Source organism: Falco punctatus (assembly GCF_963210335.1).
Source record: "Falco punctatus genome assembly, chromosome: 3".
In the NCBI taxonomy this organism is placed as follows: domain Eukaryota; kingdom Metazoa; phylum Chordata; class Aves; order Falconiformes; family Falconidae; genus Falco; species Falco punctatus.
The window spans coordinates 44849278-44867177 of NC_137582.1; the positions used below are offsets into that span (position 1 = coordinate 44849278).

Below are 17900 nucleotides of genomic sequence, written 5' to 3' on the forward strand. Positions count from 1 at the left end.
GGAAAGAATCTCCTGTCAATAGTGTTAATTTCTGGTTTTACTCACTTGGACACCATGTCCACAATATTCCAGACAATGCAATTTTAGGCTGACAGCTTTCTTCCTCCTCAAAAAGTTATTGAAAGCAGAGCTGAATTAAGTTTTCATGCAAAAAAAGTTTTTATGCAAAATCTAGGGATGTCATATCCCCAATAAGAATAATTAGTTTTTGATAACAAAAAAGGATGTTTCAGATTTAAACTTTCAGTAAAAATTTTGGGAAAGATTTATTATACCTGTAGAACACATCTTACAAGATGGGCTTTTAGCAAAAGAAATCGAAGTTCACTTTTTGTATTCTGGCAGTTCCTGGATGATTCACTGGCTACAATGACTTCTGTATACCAAGGACCTATCCAGACCAATAGCCTGAAAAACTAGCCAGGTTTTGAATATGAGTGACTACCAGAAAGTACTTTGCAATTATTTAAAAGACAGAGAACCTGAGCAGGAGTTATTTCATGTCAAAAATAAGTTCTGGAGAACATCAGGGTATCTAAGTTAGTACATGTCTGAGTGCATGCGCATTTCTGAAGGTCACTAGAGAAAGACAAAGAAGGTATCACTTATACTGAAACTGTTCCCACGACACCAAAGAGAAGGTAGTCAAGGCAATGAAGAAATGTATTCCTTAGGTCAGGTACCGCATGTCTATATGCCATGGAAATATAATGGCAACCAAGTGGTGGAAAGACTTCCAGTTTAGTTGATAATTTAAGAAGAAAAGAAAAAAAATGAGTAAATCAAGACAAATACTCCCCTCTCGGGCCCAATATGATATTCTGGAACCCAACAGATCGTCTTCAGAAAGTACTTCGATAAACATCACTTACAGGGAGCAGACAAAATGATGAAGCTGATGTGTATTGCTATAGTGCCAGCCATCTGTAGCACTTACAGGCAGATTTTCTGACATACCTCAGAAGAAAGAAGGTATTTTGGAAATATATTACTGTGTTTATGAGATGTAAAATGTCAGCACAGCACCATACACCACTGCAGCACATGAATGTCTAAAAAGATCATGTATAATTTCCCTTGAAAGTGCTAATTTGCATGCATAGATACTTCATTTGCGGTAGGAGGTCTACGTGCTCTTCTCTACCCAAGCAGAAATATAGCTCAGCCTCAGTGGTAAGCAGTCCTTCAGTAAACCTTATAACCTCATTCCAAACTCTGGCTGTCAGTTAACAGCTTTTCAGAATGACAGTTTAAATCAAGAAAATGTCACATGTGTATAGTAACAGGCCTAATCTTGTCTGTAAATTGCTGTCTGTGGTTTTCAAAAACACAGTAAATTGCTGGCGATTTACAATGAGTCTCACTGCAAGGATAACTTGACTTTTGCACATATAACAAAACAGTCAAATTATTCATGCATATCATTCAATGTTTGGGCAATTTTGAGTGTAATTGATTTCAGGAACTTGTAGTATGCCTTTTTACTAGATGAATATAAATCTTACATTTGACTTTTACTTCTCAAATGTAAGACTGAAAGTCTATCCAGGTATCCAAGATCTATAACATATTTCAGGACTCACTCATCTAACATAAGTGGCCAATCTTTTTCCAACATCCAACAAACACAAACAATGTTTCAGACTATCTTTGTATAGTACTTCAGGTCCCTCAGGGATACTGGTATCTACAACAGAAGAGATTCATTCTGGTGACCCAGAACACTGCAGCATTCATGTCCCTTCTAAAAACACACTAAAGCCAAGGTTGTCTTCCATGAGTCAAGTATCTAAGCAATGGCTGTCTGGAAAGCAAGGGATAAAAGAATTATGTAGAGGAAAGCTACACAGCTCAGGGTGGAAAGCAGTGGCACGAGCTGGTGGAGAGTGCTTTATGGAAAAAGGACATTGCAGCAAAATTTCTTTTACCCTGGTAGATGGATGAGGTGGGACTGCAGCACCCCTCCTTCATGGATGGGAAAAGGTATGGTCTATTTACGGAAAGGCATAGTAGGAGAAGATCTGAAGACACAGAACATGCCTTCTCCTCCCTCTGGAGTGGCACCAAGACTCACAGAGAGACCGTTTCCTTCCCAGCATTGCCACTAAGGCAGAGTCTTCAAAGGAGAAGCTCCATCCTGGACCATGAAAGGCCTATGTGAAAGCTGTGACCACATCCCTAAGAATGCATTGTCGATGTCGTTAGCTTTACATCACTGCACTCCAGGGTTTCTTCCACTTCAGAAAAGGAAACAAAACCCTGTCTCTCCTTAAAGGTTACTTTGCACAGAAGTGTCTTCCTTTTCTTTATAAAAATAACTAAGCCAACAAGACCAATTTTTTATCTAATCTGTATGGTGAGAATTTCAATGCTTTCTCCTGTAGCTATGCCAGTTTATACCATCTCAGTAGAAAGCCAAGAACTTTGAAATATTAACAACATTCCACCAAATAAAATCTTTTTTTTTTCTCCTAAAAATGGTATTTACAGCCTACACATGAGCTGTAGAAAAAAATGCAGGTATTGAAATACTGTATTTTGTTTTCAGTACTATTTATAGTTATTATGTAGTAACTTCCGTTTATCTTATTGTAACTCATAAACTCCTGTGTATCTTTTCATCTACAGTACAACCTGAATTAAAAAGCCTCTCAATGGACTGACAAAATAATCTATTAAGACAAGTGGAATTACAAGCAAAAGGAAGTGATAATTCTGTTAGCAAGGCAGAACGCAACCTGCAAAGTATCAGAACATACTTATTCCATGCACAAACTTCCTATACTGTTGGCAAAGCATTTAAATGCAGGAACACATTCTAGCACTAAATTAAAAAACAGTGAGATTATTACACTATTCACAGTCTCAGTGATGTGATGTAGCAGGACAAACTGTAATGGGTGGGTTGCAGATCATAAAAAGCAACATATTGTGCAATCTTTTTCACACAAACCTAATGCTTTCTTTGGCTCTGAATCCTTTTTTTGGTTCTAAGAATGGTTTTAATTCTCAGTGGTTTTTTATTCTTCTTTATAAGGACTATATCCTTCAGGTTTTTAAAACACTAAATATTTCAGAGATGCACTGAAATAGTAAGCTAAAGCAGGTGATTTCTTAAAAAAACCCCACACATTAACACAAACTTCCATCATCTACATATCCTTCCCTGACCTCTTCCAACTCCAATTAATTGAACTGCTCTCACATCATGTTATGTATTAGGAGAATTTACAAAGGACAAACACAACACAAGAGGTGTCACAGTAATATATACAAGATCAATACAAGCAAATACAATCTAGATGACTTGAAAATGCTGTTAAGAGATACTATTAGGCAATATTGTAATATGCACAATATAAAAACATAGAATAACAGACTCATAAGTCAGCATTTGTTTAACACATTATATATATATATATATCAAACTTCTGCATTTCAACTTTGTTGCATAAGACAAGATTTTTCTAGCTGATGAATACTTCGGGCTTTTTTTTAAGCTTTTTTATTAAAGCCTCCTTCCTTTCCCAAACTTTATATATGAGAAGTGGAGAGGTCTATGGATTGCCTCTTCTTTTAATGTTGATTCTGCAAACTACTTAAATGCATAGTAAGCATGTGAGTAATTTTATTGAGTTTAATGAGACTACTCATGCATTTTAAGTTAATCATGTGTCTTGCTGTACTGAAGCTGCAGAAAAAAAACCATACAGAAATCAAAGTAGTGGGAATACACAAAGTTATAGGACAATAATCACTATAATTTGCACATGATACCCCTGTGCTTTAGACTGGTAGCAGCCCTTTGGGTGTGTGCTGCTCTCCTTTTCTTTCTGAAGCAGATGTAGAGGTAGCACATTAAGAACACAGCAAAGACCTCTCAACAGGGGAAAATACATCTTTATCTTACTGTCCTGAGGGATCCAGAGAATGTGAAAGTCCATGGTACTGAGCAAGTCAGGGAGAAGGGCTGTGGAGTCTTTAGGTAAGTGGCACATTGAGTTTCAAGGGTTAATAAGTTAAGGAGTATTCCAGGTCCAGAGCCAGGGTGCTTTGGACGGAGAGAAACTGGGAAGGAATACAAAAGGGTCTCTTTCCCTTCTCCACTGTGGTCTTTCTTCTGGTTTGGTTTAAACTAAAGACAGCAATTATGAAGTTTCTAACGTGAGGTTCGAACTTTTCTCTCTATGGAGGCACTAGATAGTTTCTTCTGTCCCTTCTTCTGGCTACCTTTTTTTCATTTGTAATGGCACACATATGCAAGCATTTAATTATGAAAGATCCATCCTTTGTGAAAATTTCTGCAGTCAATGGGTACAACAGTTTCCAGTGCCAGGCAAAACACACAGGTAAACACTGTGTCAGCCAGTTCCTCAAGAAACCACAACAAAAATGGAGAAAAGACTCCAGTCAATATAAATTAGAGGATATATAATGGAGAATATTTAACAGGGAAGAAAAATATGTCAGGCAGAATCCATTATAGCAAGGTTAAAGGCAGTAAGAAATTGTTCATTAGGCTTATTAGGAACAAAAGAAATTATAGAGATGATCTAGGCCTACTAATAAATGAAGACTCTGATTTTTTTAGAGGTAGAAAAGGCAGACATCTTTAATAAATGTTTCTGTTCTTTATTTGGTAAAGAACAGAATGAGAAGAGGAGGAACAAGCACTTTCTAAACCATCAGTAAATGACGTACCAGTTTCTAAATTGTATTCATTCTTTAAGCCTGGACAACTTGCAACAACACAAAAACACTGAATATAGAGATCTATGAACGTAAAGAACTTAATTTTTAATAAATCTTGGGAACTTCATGAGACTGAAGAATTTTAAAGCTTATGTAAGTTTCAAAACATGCACATGCAATGGTTCAAGGACAGTTAGTCTAGCATCAGTCCCAAAGTAACTGGGGGAAAGATGACTTAAAAACAGATGCTTGAGAACCAATAGAAGAAGTATAATTGACGCCAGTCAGCAAGATTTCATAAGACATTAGGACCTATTAAACAAACTCAATTTCATTACTTCAAGAAGTTAAATGTTGAGTTGATAGAAGCAGGTGCAAGAATATACTTAGACCCCTATAAGGCATTCACAAAACATTCTTATTGAAAAAATTAGAATGGCAGTACATTTTTAATGGACTGAAAATTAAAAAGATTGAAAACGACCTAATTAACATAGTTATCAATGGAAAATCAAAGCTGAATAGAAGTGTTTCTAGCAGGACTCCCTTGGGATTGATGTAAGGTCAGATGTCATTCAACATTTTCATCGGTGATCTAGAAGTAAATACAAAATCACTGCTTGCAGTGGATATATTTGCAGATGACACAAAGAGAGGGAGGAGGGTAAATAATGAAAAGGCAGGCAGCTGTACAGGGCCATCTGGAGTACTTGTTAAGTTGGGATCAGCGAAACAAAAAACATATAAATTATAGGCACAAGCAAAGTGATATAGCCTGGAAGCAGGAAATACAAGTCAGGCAACAGAATTGCAAACTGCATTCTAGAGAATAGAATGTTTGGATAAAAGTTAATATGATCGATCCTGGAATATTTAAGCAAGCTACCTAGTTACAGATGTAAAAAGTGATCTTACTTAAACATTTATGAATAAAGAAATCCTAGGATACTGATGGTGTTGCTAACATCTAGGAACATTTTAAAACTCTCTAACAACCTTTTAAAACCATTTGGTTATTTTAAGCATTAAAACTCGATAAATTTGTGTCTGAAGCACATTTTAATATGTCAACATTTTCACAGATATTCATATTTATCAGAGTGAAGCAAGAAATTTTAAAAGAAAATGAGACCTAAAGATTATTTCAATTTTTTACAGAAAATTTTAGTTTTAAAATCAGAATATAAAGTATATTTTTAACTAATCAACAGGTAGTCATTTGATTCGTAAGAGTAAAATATATACAAACTAAACCTAGAATAGGTAAAAATATTAAGAAGTACAAACTAAAAAAGTGATTATTAAGAAAGTTATATCACTGGCTTTTCCAAAATAGCTATTTACACTGTGCTGAAGTTTGCAGGGTATACACAACGTCTACATGCCTACAATACCGAAAAATAAAAATAGCCAGCTCATGTGAAAAACAAGACGTAAGGACAGAAGATACCCTGAAGCAAACCATAGTTGCAACTCAGGGTAGATATGAAGCATACGAAAACAGTCCCAAAACAGCATGAATTCTGAAGTTAAAAAATGTACAAGTGTATTTGAGATGAAGATCTAGTGGAAATCAGTTTCTTCACAGTTGTACATACATGTACGTATTTTTTTCCTCACTGAATGTAGTCTTTTATTCAACAGCCCACCTTTGAAGTGGAATAAATAAGCATTTGTGAATTATTTGTGAATGCCACTAAAGAGAAAGAAACACTAATTTAGTCAAGATGAGACGACTCAAAAGGAAAATCATCTGCCCTGGTAATACTGGCAGTGAGAAAGTTGGTCAGCAGTTTGGTCACTTCTGATCAAACCAAGGGAAAGTACTGAACTGAATGAAAATAAAGCTGAAAAGCAAAAATATTATCCATCATTCACAGGGAGAAAAGGTAAAATGAATCATCTGCGTTATACCTGCTGCAAAGAAGTAATCTGGGTTTTAGAATAACACCTATGCCCCTTGCAGCAGACTGGACGGGTTAACCAGAGTTCAAACTCTCTCAGAATAAAAGATGTCCAAGCCTTCAAACATCTTTGAGATAAACAACGAAAATCTTCAGCCAAAACTCCCAAATCACACCTGAATCTGTTCATCTACCAAAGGAGAAAAAAAAACAAAAAAGAAAAAAGATCTGTGCAAGCATGCAGAAGATCCATAACAGTAACACAGAGCAGGAGTACTCGGAAGAAAGGTATAATATATTCTCCTGGTGCAATGGAAAAGCTCTTCCAAAACAACATCTTAAAGAACTTCTACATGCTCTCTAAAGACCTCTAAGCAGAGAGGGAATCTAAGTATACAGAATGCAACACTGCTATAATACAGAGAGAATCAAATTATTCATAAACCATTTGCCCTTGAAACACAGTCTCAGGAAAGCACTGTTGCCATCTCTGTGACTTCTTTTCCGACATTTTTGCTTTCCCCATTTGACTGGCTAGGTCAAAAAGACCCAGCATTATTCCCGGTATAGTAAAGCCACCCTGACAATAAACCTCCTAGCAAAGCAAAGGGCAGGAGGGCAGTCAAATCCCAAACAGGATTCTCTCATTCTTTCCCCATTAATCCGAACTGAAGAAGTCTGCTCAAAGGAGTGCTGATACTCATGAATAATAAACTCAGTCACATCATCAACACGAGCAAGGAATTTCCCTGAAGGACAGCTGAAAAAGGAAGAGAGAATAATAATCTAGACAACCAACAAACCCTCCAATTCGCTTGTGCATTGAAAAGGAGTTCTCAAACCCCATTCACCTTATGGAGGTTAAGTAAATTATTACACAGAAACCAAATTAAGGAGATAAGCGTGCTCCAAGGCTCGAACCATAAAGATTGAGACTACTTCCTGTGACCTCCAGAATCAAAACCCTCCTTCCGATTAAAGACAGATCAACACAACATAAACATTAAGCATTCTACAAATGAAAAAATGGTCAAAACAGACATATTGGCTTTTTAAGGCTTACCCAAGGTACACTACTGAACTAACTATAGGGTTTTTGTTTCCTGAAGCCTTCAAAAGAAATGGATACTGGGAGTAAGGCAGGGACACTGCCCTACAGTCCCCTTATTGTGCACTTACTGAACCACTCAACAGGAGCTGAATGGCAAAAATTTCTTCCAGGTGCTCTTTCAAAATACCCGGTGAAAGTCAGGTAGACTTACAAAATTTGTAAAATTCAAAGGCAAAATGCCAACATCAGACTCCCAGACCAAAGTAATGTAAGGCAGATATTAACGCAGAACATTCCAGACTATGCACATCTAATGCCAATATATTAGAAAATCCTGAAGAACCAGGAAATCTTTGAGTGGATACCAGGCTCCTTGTAGTTAGAAGAATCTCTTTCATTGTCAAATGCAGACCTATGAAAACTAAACCAAACTTATATCCTCCGTGGCCTTTCCTCTAAATTAGGTAGAGTTCATGAATCCCAAAGGATGCAAGTACAGGCACCTGGATGACATCTAGAGATAATGAGCAATTGCCTGCTTCTCATGTTTCTTTGACACGTCAAAGATAGGCTCATGTTAACATGCCTATCTACATAGTATCTACAGAGGGATCTGGACGGGCTGGACCGATGGGCCGAGGCCGAGTGTGTGAGGTTCAACAAGGCTCAGTGCCGGGTCCTGCACTTGGGTCACACCAACCCCACGCAGCGCTACAGGCTGGGGCAGAGCGGCTGGGAAGCTGCCCAGAGGAAAAGGCCCTGGGGGTGCTGGTCGACAGCCGGCTGAACGTGAGCCAGCAGTGTGCCCAGGTGGCCAGGAAGGCCAACAGCCCCCTGGCTTGTGTCAGAAACCGTGTGGCCAGCAGGACCAGGGCAGTGACCGTCCCCCTGCACTGGGCACTGGTGAGGCCGCCCCTCGAATGCCGTGTTCAGGTTTGGGCCCCTCACTGCAGGAGGGACATTGAGGGGCTGGAGCGTGTCCAGAGACGGGCAGCGAAGCTGGTGGAGGGGCTGGAGCACAAGGCTTATGAGGAGCAGCTGGGGGAACTGGGGGTGTTTAGCCTGGAGAAAGGGAGGCTCAGGGGGGACCTTATCACTCTCTACGGCTGCCTGGAAGGAGGCTGCAGTGAGACGGGTGTCAAGTCTCTTCTCCCAGCAAGTGCTGGGCAAGAAGAAATAGCCTCAAGTTGTGCCAGGGGAGGTTTAGATTGGTCATTAGGAAAAATTTCTTCACTGAAAGGGTTGGTCAGGCATCAGAACAGGCTGCCCAGGGAAGTGGTTGAATCACCGTCCCTGGAGGTATTTAAAAGACCTGTAAATGCCGTGCTTAGGGACATGGTTTGGTGGTGGACTTGGCAGTGTTAGGTTTACAGTTGTACTTGATGATCTTAAAGGTCTTTTCCAAACTAAGAGACTCTACATTAGCCTAAAGTTACACTATTATCAAGTCTCATAAGAAGCATTTGGCATACTCAAAACTCCCACACAATTCAGTAACATCATTTCTGGGAAGAACTTTTTCAGATTCTGCAATCACCAGTAATAAATCCTCTGTACTTTCATCGAGGTCTAGGACTGTCTTATGTGTAAAATGTTACAAAAAACATTTAACATTTACATTTTGTTCCAAGCAAGCATTGTCTTCAAATGGAGGAAAAGCCCCAACGAACAACTTATGAATCAGTGCAAAACTCCCTTCAAAATAGTAAAACTGTCTTAAAACTGGACATCAACTGAATGTAATTATTTATTAGATGACTGATGAAATTACAGGCCTCCCCATAAATAGGAAGAACTCCTTACCTGGACAATATAGGAACTAAAATTCCAAAGGATACATTACAGCAGTAAACCAGTGTATGGTATAGAAATTATTAAACTCATCAATTTGACCTTAGCAGGCAATAAATAGAGCCTGCACTAGCACTAAAGTAAGTATACTGTCTTACATAAGGGTCAACATCTGTACACAGCAGTCACCATTGTCAGTAGTTTGAAGCTGCTGGACAGACAGCAGATGTGGTTGATGCAATGTCTAAAAAACAATATGATTAAAGAAATACTCGAAATATATTTCATTGCAGTTTTGCCAGAAGGACATCATATTTACAAAGAAGAAAATAAAAATATCAGCAACAGTCTTCCCTTTTTCTGCAAAAAAAACATGTAACTGCAAAACAGATGAAATTGTCAATATGTAGGTAAAATAATACCTTAAGCACTGAAACCTAGATTCACGCTTATCTGCAGATGGATTTGCCATACTTGCATACAACCAAACCACAACTTAGAGAAATTTCCCTTCCTCTCCCCAGAAACAAACTAATGAATTCAACTTTATCTAGATACATAAGGTTAGAATAGATGACTAGATGGTCCTTCCTTTTCTTATATGTTCTGATTCCTTATTTTGTATGCTCTTATTCTATATCTAAACAACCAATTCTTTTTCAAATTTTTCTGTGCTTCAGGTATACTATAGGTACTCAAGGATTTACCCTCTCTGCATCACTAGCCATTGTAGCGTGCACTCCTGCAGAACAGAACCCAGTTCAGACTGGGATCGCATCCTTATTTCTGTTTCATATCCAAAGGTGTCTTTGGAGAAATTTTGCAAGCCACTCAAGCTACTTACCTCCTCCCCATGAGGCTGCATTTTAGAGTTTGGGATTTTTTTTCTCCCAAATCTTCAAGAACCTAGAAATTAAGCTAATGAACTCAAACAAATAGGAATGTGATGTTTGTATTCATAGGTGTATCTGTGTAGCAGTTAGCTAACAATATATATCACACCCATTATTCCCAAAGCCAGTCAGCCATGGATATATTATATTGATTATTAAAAAAAAAAAGAAGCCACAGAGATATCTCAGTTATGTAAACCACTGAAGACAATGGTGGCCTACACTCCAAATATCAGCCTTATAACTTAGCATCAAGGGGTTACATAAGAGCACCAGTTCTGCTTGAAAAAAACATAGTTTAATGGTGCTGATTGTTTGTAGTATTATGAACCACTGTAAATGTCACCTGAAAGGATATGAAATTCAATTTTTGCACCATCTGGAATCTACTCCTGATTAAGTTGTTCAGCAATGTGATTGTATCACCTAAACAAACTAATTAACATCAGAATGACACATTCTGCAGTTTTGGTGGCATTTATCTGTGTCCCATTTGTTACACACAATTTTTTTTCCAGAATGACCTTATGCTCAAAATGTGCCACCAAGCTAGCTGCATGTTAATTCTCCTTCCAAAAGTAGGCATGCATTTCATTAAAAGTTCCATGATGCTACAGTTTTACACAGTAGAGTGAAACAGACTGAATAACAAATTACTTCGGTTACATGAAATCTGGAACATCAAAATCCAACCACAAAGTTTCTTCAGCTAAAACAGAAGTCTTTGAGGCTAATTCATTGTGGAAAATTTTGATTTCAATATTAGAGTACTAACAGATTAATATTTTTTTGCTCTTTAATTTGCCTTTTTTTTTTTTTTTTTTTTTAAAGAGAGCGTGTATTAAAGTCATCTTCCTAAGCGTTCTCCAGGTAGCATTCCCTTACTTTTATTTTCAAAGAGCAAGCATGAATGTGTAGCTATTCCATTTTTGGGCTGAGAAGTATAAATTGCAAATAAAAAGATAATGCATTTTTCCATAGCCTCACCATTATGAATTCCCAGTTCTTGGCTAATTATTTTCTAACTTTTCATGGAAATAATCATGGTATTCTAAACAGAACCTACCACATGCAGTTTCTACTCCTGCATGTACTGACATCAACCTAACACAACATCAAAAAATACTGTTTGTAAATACCATTGAAAGGCACACCACCAACACACCGTATCTATGATTAACAGTACCTAGCACCAGCCAAGGCCAGTGCTATTATTTTGAAGTGCTGAAATGTTGTTTCTGTTCAATATTACACTGCATAACTTCACAGTAAATTGGTTTCCAGGTTTATTGCCAAAGTAATTAAAAATGTAAAAGGTTACTGTTTGAACAGAACATTATGGAAAAGTATTAAATACAATTGAACCTGGAGATTATTTCTCTTTATGGTGAGAAAGCAGCAGGATGGGAGGAGCAACATGCATATGAAAGGTGATAGAAGTTCATATTTCAGCAAATGCATTTCAGTGGAACCTCTACTGTAGGAAAGGGCTCAAGAATAACAAGAAGGTGGGAACTGGTCCTAAAAACTTTTGATTACTTTTTTTTCTAAAAAACCAACCATTTCTTAGTTCTGAGAGATTGTTCAAAGAAAGAGTGAAGGCCAAGGGAATTAAATGAGTTGAATGACACAAGCATTAAAACTAGTGTTTGGTCTGGTTTTCTTTGCCTTTGTATTAGTTTAATTGTATTTACTTCAATGGTGTTTAATTAGCATTCCTTTTCCATGTCAGAGAAGATTCTGGAACATTACTTTTAAAACAACAATTCTTTAAATCCTTTTGGAATAATAGTAGGGAAAGGAGGAGGAGGCAAGAGGGCCCAGACCTCTAAGAAATGAAAACAGTCTTTTCATCAGGTTTAATTCTGCAAGTTGAATTTTATTAGCACACACACTAGGAAGAGTTTGTATTTAACTACTGCTATAAAACTAGTCACTTGTAATGTCTAGAAATTGCAGAATGCCTAGAGCAACATCCACGGCTTTAGTATGATCCATTATTGTGCATACAACAGCTAGCAGCAGCTGATGTAACAGAGGTCTAATCTCTATCAGGAGCGAACAGCAATGACAGCATTGCCTCCCACTAGATGTCACACAGCTGAACACCAAAACCTCACCTGCACATGCACAAGAACTGCTGTCACCCACCTGGGAGCTTCCATTGGGGTCCCCCCTTTTCTATGTCCCTACACACCTGCTGACGAAAAAAGCCAGAGACCCCCCAAGCTCCCCAGCTGGAATGCTGCTCCTGCCGAAGTAAATAAGACTCAGACATGATTAAAGATGGGGTTTTGAGTCTTCAGCTTGTACTCGCTTTTTCATTTTTGACACTCCTACCCTAAATCATCCATGGACATTAACCTGGGTTTTTATCTTGACATAGGCTTATTTCTATAGACCAAAAAGAGCAGAGCAGAAGAGTTATCCAGCAATAAGGCTTTGTAACAGCTTTAGATCCTATTCAGGGACCTTATTATTAAAAAACTCCTGACCTCCAACCAAATCTTCTTTACCAAATGCTCAGAAAATTATTTTTCGCCCTTCTTCCCAGTAGATATGAAAAAAACTGACCACTTTCCTCCGCATAAAAATTGCTTACATGTGAGTAGTTGCCCTATGACCGACCTTCAGTCTTCCGCTTAGACTAAGGAAGTCCTTTACCCTCCACCTGCTGATTTCCCATATAGGTTTTATGGACGCTGCCGATTTTATCCACAAGCTTATTATGATGCCAATTACACCAAAATAGTTGTCTCTGTTTTCTCACATCAGCACAAGGTAGAATGAGAATCACTTTTTTCTTTCATATTGTTAGCCTAAATTCAAGCAACACTTACGCTCTCATTTCACATTAAAAAACCCAAAAAGACACAAGCCCCAGCATACACCTTTACAACTCTATTAATTACAACATGGCATTGGTTTTGAGCTTAACTTACTCCACTTGAGATGATTAGATATAATTGCACAACAATTAAGGACTGGACTGACATGCACCAGATGGAACAAATAGGATTCCAGAAGTAGACGGGATAAAGTCCACATAATTAGCCCCCATTCTTATGTACAGTATTTTGTTTAGAAAAGAGTATTAGGTTTTCATTCCCACAGCGTTTTACTAATTTGTTAGTCCATTTTGTCCTTGGATGAAATAAATCATTAATCTTAACAGGGTTATAATTATATCCTCCAACTACAGATCCATATAAGAATTTAGCTTTTAGTTCTGTCTCCAGCTTAACAAAGTTGGCTGGGAGCCCTACAGACTTTGAACTTCCATTGATAAAAGTAAATATTATTAGAAAAAAATACTTGAAAAATGATAGTTTTATTAATTAGCACATGTAAAAGCTCCTTTGGCTTCAGGCGAAAGGTTAATGAAGCTAGTGTCACAAGCACATTTTAAAGTCCACATTTACCTACATTCATTACACAAAACTAAGGACCAGATAATCAACATAAGCTGGTTTAGAAGTAGTTTGCTACTGAATACATCAGTGTTTCTCATGCAAATCCTTGGCCAAAAGCAATGGAAGAGTCAGTTGACAGAGAGCTCAAGCCTGAGAGCTAAACTTAAAAGTAATCCAGAATGAGGCAAAGTCCACCGAAACCCAGGCAGAACAAGCAGAAACATCATAGAAAAAGAAAAGAGCTCATCAATGTTGCCCAGCTGCTTAGGCAAAGTATATCAAACAACGGGAAAGGAGTACACAGTATGGGAATGCTGCTATACATTTACTGAATAAAGGCATTAACAGTTAACAATAAAAGCATTAACACATTAACAAAGCAAGTATCACTAACTCACAATAAAACAAGCAGTAGAAAAATGGTCTATCAGAAAGTACCAGCTGGAATAGCAAATGATAAATACAAATAAGCACAGCTATTTTCACGCTGGATCTGAAATACCAGAGGGATATAAATGACAGAAATATCAACTGTACACACAAAACAAATGAAGTCTTCTTTCTACAGAAGTACATAAAATAATGTATTTCTGGTGATGGAGGGCTGGCTCTTGTCCATATTTAAGAAGAATATCCAGAAGTTCAAACTAACAGCTTCTGGTATTGTATCAGGTAGGATACAATCAATGTTTATTTTCAAATGCTCTTTAGAGAAATTTTTTTGGCTCCTTGAGATTTGTGTTTATGTGTATATCTTTTAAATTGCCCATACTCTTGAAAGTGGCAATTACAACACATTTTCATTTCAAGATACAGTAAGATCCAAGCAACTAATGAGCTCATATATGGATGTAGCAATCTGTCATCCTGCAGCGGAGGATTAAAAGGTCATGTTATAATAGCAGCTTTGTTTCTCTCATACAGAGTGGTTAACACTAAAAATTATGCTTTCAATTCCCTAAAAGTAGTAAATGAAAAACACAGGCAAATTTCAGTTTTCATATAGACAGTTTTTCCACTGCTAAAATCAGAAAAAATCCTAAGTTAACACAAACAAAAAAAGATTTATATGGGTATATTTACTTTATTTCTGATTGAATAGAATTTCTTTAAAAATACTTTCTGAAAAAAGTATTAACATTTTATTTGCACATCTGTAACATAAGTGAAAAAAGAGCTTGACTTATAAGTTGTTTATAAAGTAGTTACAGAGGAAGCCTTTACTCATTAGGCTTCTACTTAGAACACTGGGCTGTGGGACAGCCAGGTTTGTTTCCCTTTTACACCTGAGACAACTTGAATCCATACCATCCTTTTCTCAGGAGACTGCCCTAATTACCATACTGTAGCTATAGGGGGTGCTTCCACAGAAAGCTCTTTTGTGAAGCTTTCCCTCACTATATAAAATAATGTGGTATTAATTGGAGCAGGGACTAAGACCCAAGTGAATTCCTTAACAACAAGCCTGGAGCCATATATAGCCTTCCAGTTCCCAGTTTACCCCTCCCCACCAGCTTCCTCCCCTCAGGTCTACCAGTTTGGCCCTCCGGATTATTAAAAAAAAATTTGCTGGGAATTTGGTTCTGTATGAAATTGCCTTTACTTTAGAACACGAAATGTGTTTGCAACTAAAAATATAATTTCCGTGTCACCCTGGCAAAGAAACATCATACTTCTCTGAAAGAATGGAAAGGATCAAGTCACATACATCGTGTTTGATAATGGGAGGGATCATGCAGAAGTTTTCATTACTTCTTGTCAAGAAAAGTTTAAAGATCTTGGTGTACTAGATCCATAAACCTTAAACTAAATATAAAACTGTTCCTTTCAAAAAAACCATAAAATCAGTTTTCTAGGAAAACCTGAACATTATGCATTATAATTGAAGTAAAAGAAGTTTCAAACTCTCACAGCAAAAAATGGGCCTAAATTACCTATGTTGTTCGTACTCTCATTCAAATTTTTCATTAACTGCAGTGGAACTTCTTGGCACAATTCAAACAACGAAAATTCAAAGGAGATCTTCTCTTCTGCAGCAAGACTAAGAGCTGAGCAAAATTTCAGCAGTGGGGGTTTCCTATTAGGACATTTGAAAAGTCTGTCCACCTTGTATGCATACTCCATGTTAAGATATTCAATTAAAATTACCATTTATTATTGTACCAAGTGATATTTGCTGATAGTATTCATAATCAAAGACCTAATAAATTCATGGGACTCCAAGCAACAGCTAATTCTGGTCAGAGCAAATATAAACATGATAGCACTTAAAAACAAACAAACCAACAGAAATCAATCAGCTGCCAGAGAGCATCGTAATTTTCCCTGATAGTATGTCAACAGAAGTTAAAAAATTACAAACAATCTGCATTCATTTCAGAAACAAAACCATTTTTTGAATACAAAAATAGAATGACAGCAAGAAAAAATGTGACTATTCTCTGCCAAGATTTCAATGTCGAGAAAATAAACATCCTTGAAAAGCTTCTAATGGCATTTGACTTCCCAGCCACACTAACGTACCTTGATAACAGCACCTTTCTATCATGCCTGACAACACAGGAACATATTCATGGAAAGCAATGATGAAATTTTTCAGCTAGCATGTTGGGTAAAATGTGGGTCCCAATTAAATCAGTTGTCAAATAGCCAACAACTTGTAAATACTCGGGATTTTATGCATATGGTGCAAAAAGACCTCAGTCTCTTGACAGCATCATCTCTAGCACAGGTTTCAGAAACAGCATTAAACAGACCCCAAATTCCATGGTTTACTGAACAAAATTCTCGATTTTATCATTGCTAGCTTGGTCCTGATACTGGTGCCTTTGATGTAGCCTATACAACAGCAGTTAACTTCCATGGAAATAATTTTGTGTCTATCACCTTGTTGAGAAACTACTTTTCAAATGTTGCCATTATAAACCACAAGACAAAGACTCCACCCAAATTCTGACATCAACCTAAGTACATACTAATAAAAGGGATTTTTCTGAGCTGCTGAATAATATTTGCGCTACTATTTCTCTGCGTTGTGATTTGTCATGTATGTTAAGTAAGAAGACCTAAAAGTGAAACACAGTGGTGAAACTGGAAGATACAAGATTTCAATTCATGCCTGCTGGTGTATAATCCCCTCACACTAAGGATATGATCAGAATCCTTTGCAAACAATGGAAAGACAACTCAAGTTTTCACACACTCAGGTCAGACTAAAAGTTTTGCTTCACTTCCTAAGCACTTAGATTAAAACACTAGTTATCTATAAAGATATAATAGTCACTATAAAAACACTCATCACCCAACTGACTGAAAAAATACGAAGTATAATGAAAATGAACAATAACTTTGGGCGTTCATCGCTTCTATGTGTTGCTTTTCTGTTCATCAAATAGATTTTTAAGTCAAAACATATCAATACAATCATTTATTTTAATTGTCTATGAAGTGCACTAATTTCCTCATCAAGCCTATGACTTCTGGTGAACTACATCATATTTGGAGAAAAAATAAACTGTTTCAGCTTTTCATTATGAAATTTTATCACCAAAGGAAGCTATCACTGAAAGCTTTAATTTTAATGGAATTTTTACTGAATAAATTAAATTTTATTTCTTATTAAATCGGTTTCACCAGTTTTCTGTTTGTTGTCAGCCAAAAGCTGGGCATTTTAATGCTGAACCCAAAAAAGTATGTAGCTCACAAATGTTCCCATCAGAACTGAGTAGAGCTCACAATTCTTTAAAAGCGTTGCATGAATAAACAGTGATGTAGTTCATATCAAACCTACAACCAATAATGGGGAAATTAATTTTATTAATAATACCAGGATCAGCATGTGCTATCGGCATACTGTGCCCGGAATCATTTAAGTATGAATGTGATAAACAAAGATCAGTATCATCTATGTCTAACAGGAGGATAAAAACCAGCAGACGTTGTATGGAACTCACTGTAGATATAATGCTAAATATAACCTATGCTAACATAAAGGCTACCTTGTATGAACACAACATGTATCTCGATACTTCCAGCAAACACTTCTGCTCTAATCAGAGATTTGAATAAGGAATCGGTGACCTAGAGCACTGAGTATCATGGAAAGGAAAGTTTTATTCAGATACAAAAAAAAGTCACCCTTTCTCATTTGTTCTTT

At 37.1% G+C, this 17900-nt stretch overlaps 1 protein-coding gene across 7 annotated transcripts in view; it reads right to left on the reverse strand.

Moving 5' to 3' along the window:
• Nucleotides 1-17900, reverse strand: part of NKAIN3 (sodium/potassium transporting ATPase interacting 3) — a 377204-nt gene that overhangs the window by 172420 nt on the left and 186884 nt on the right. The window lies entirely within an intron of this gene.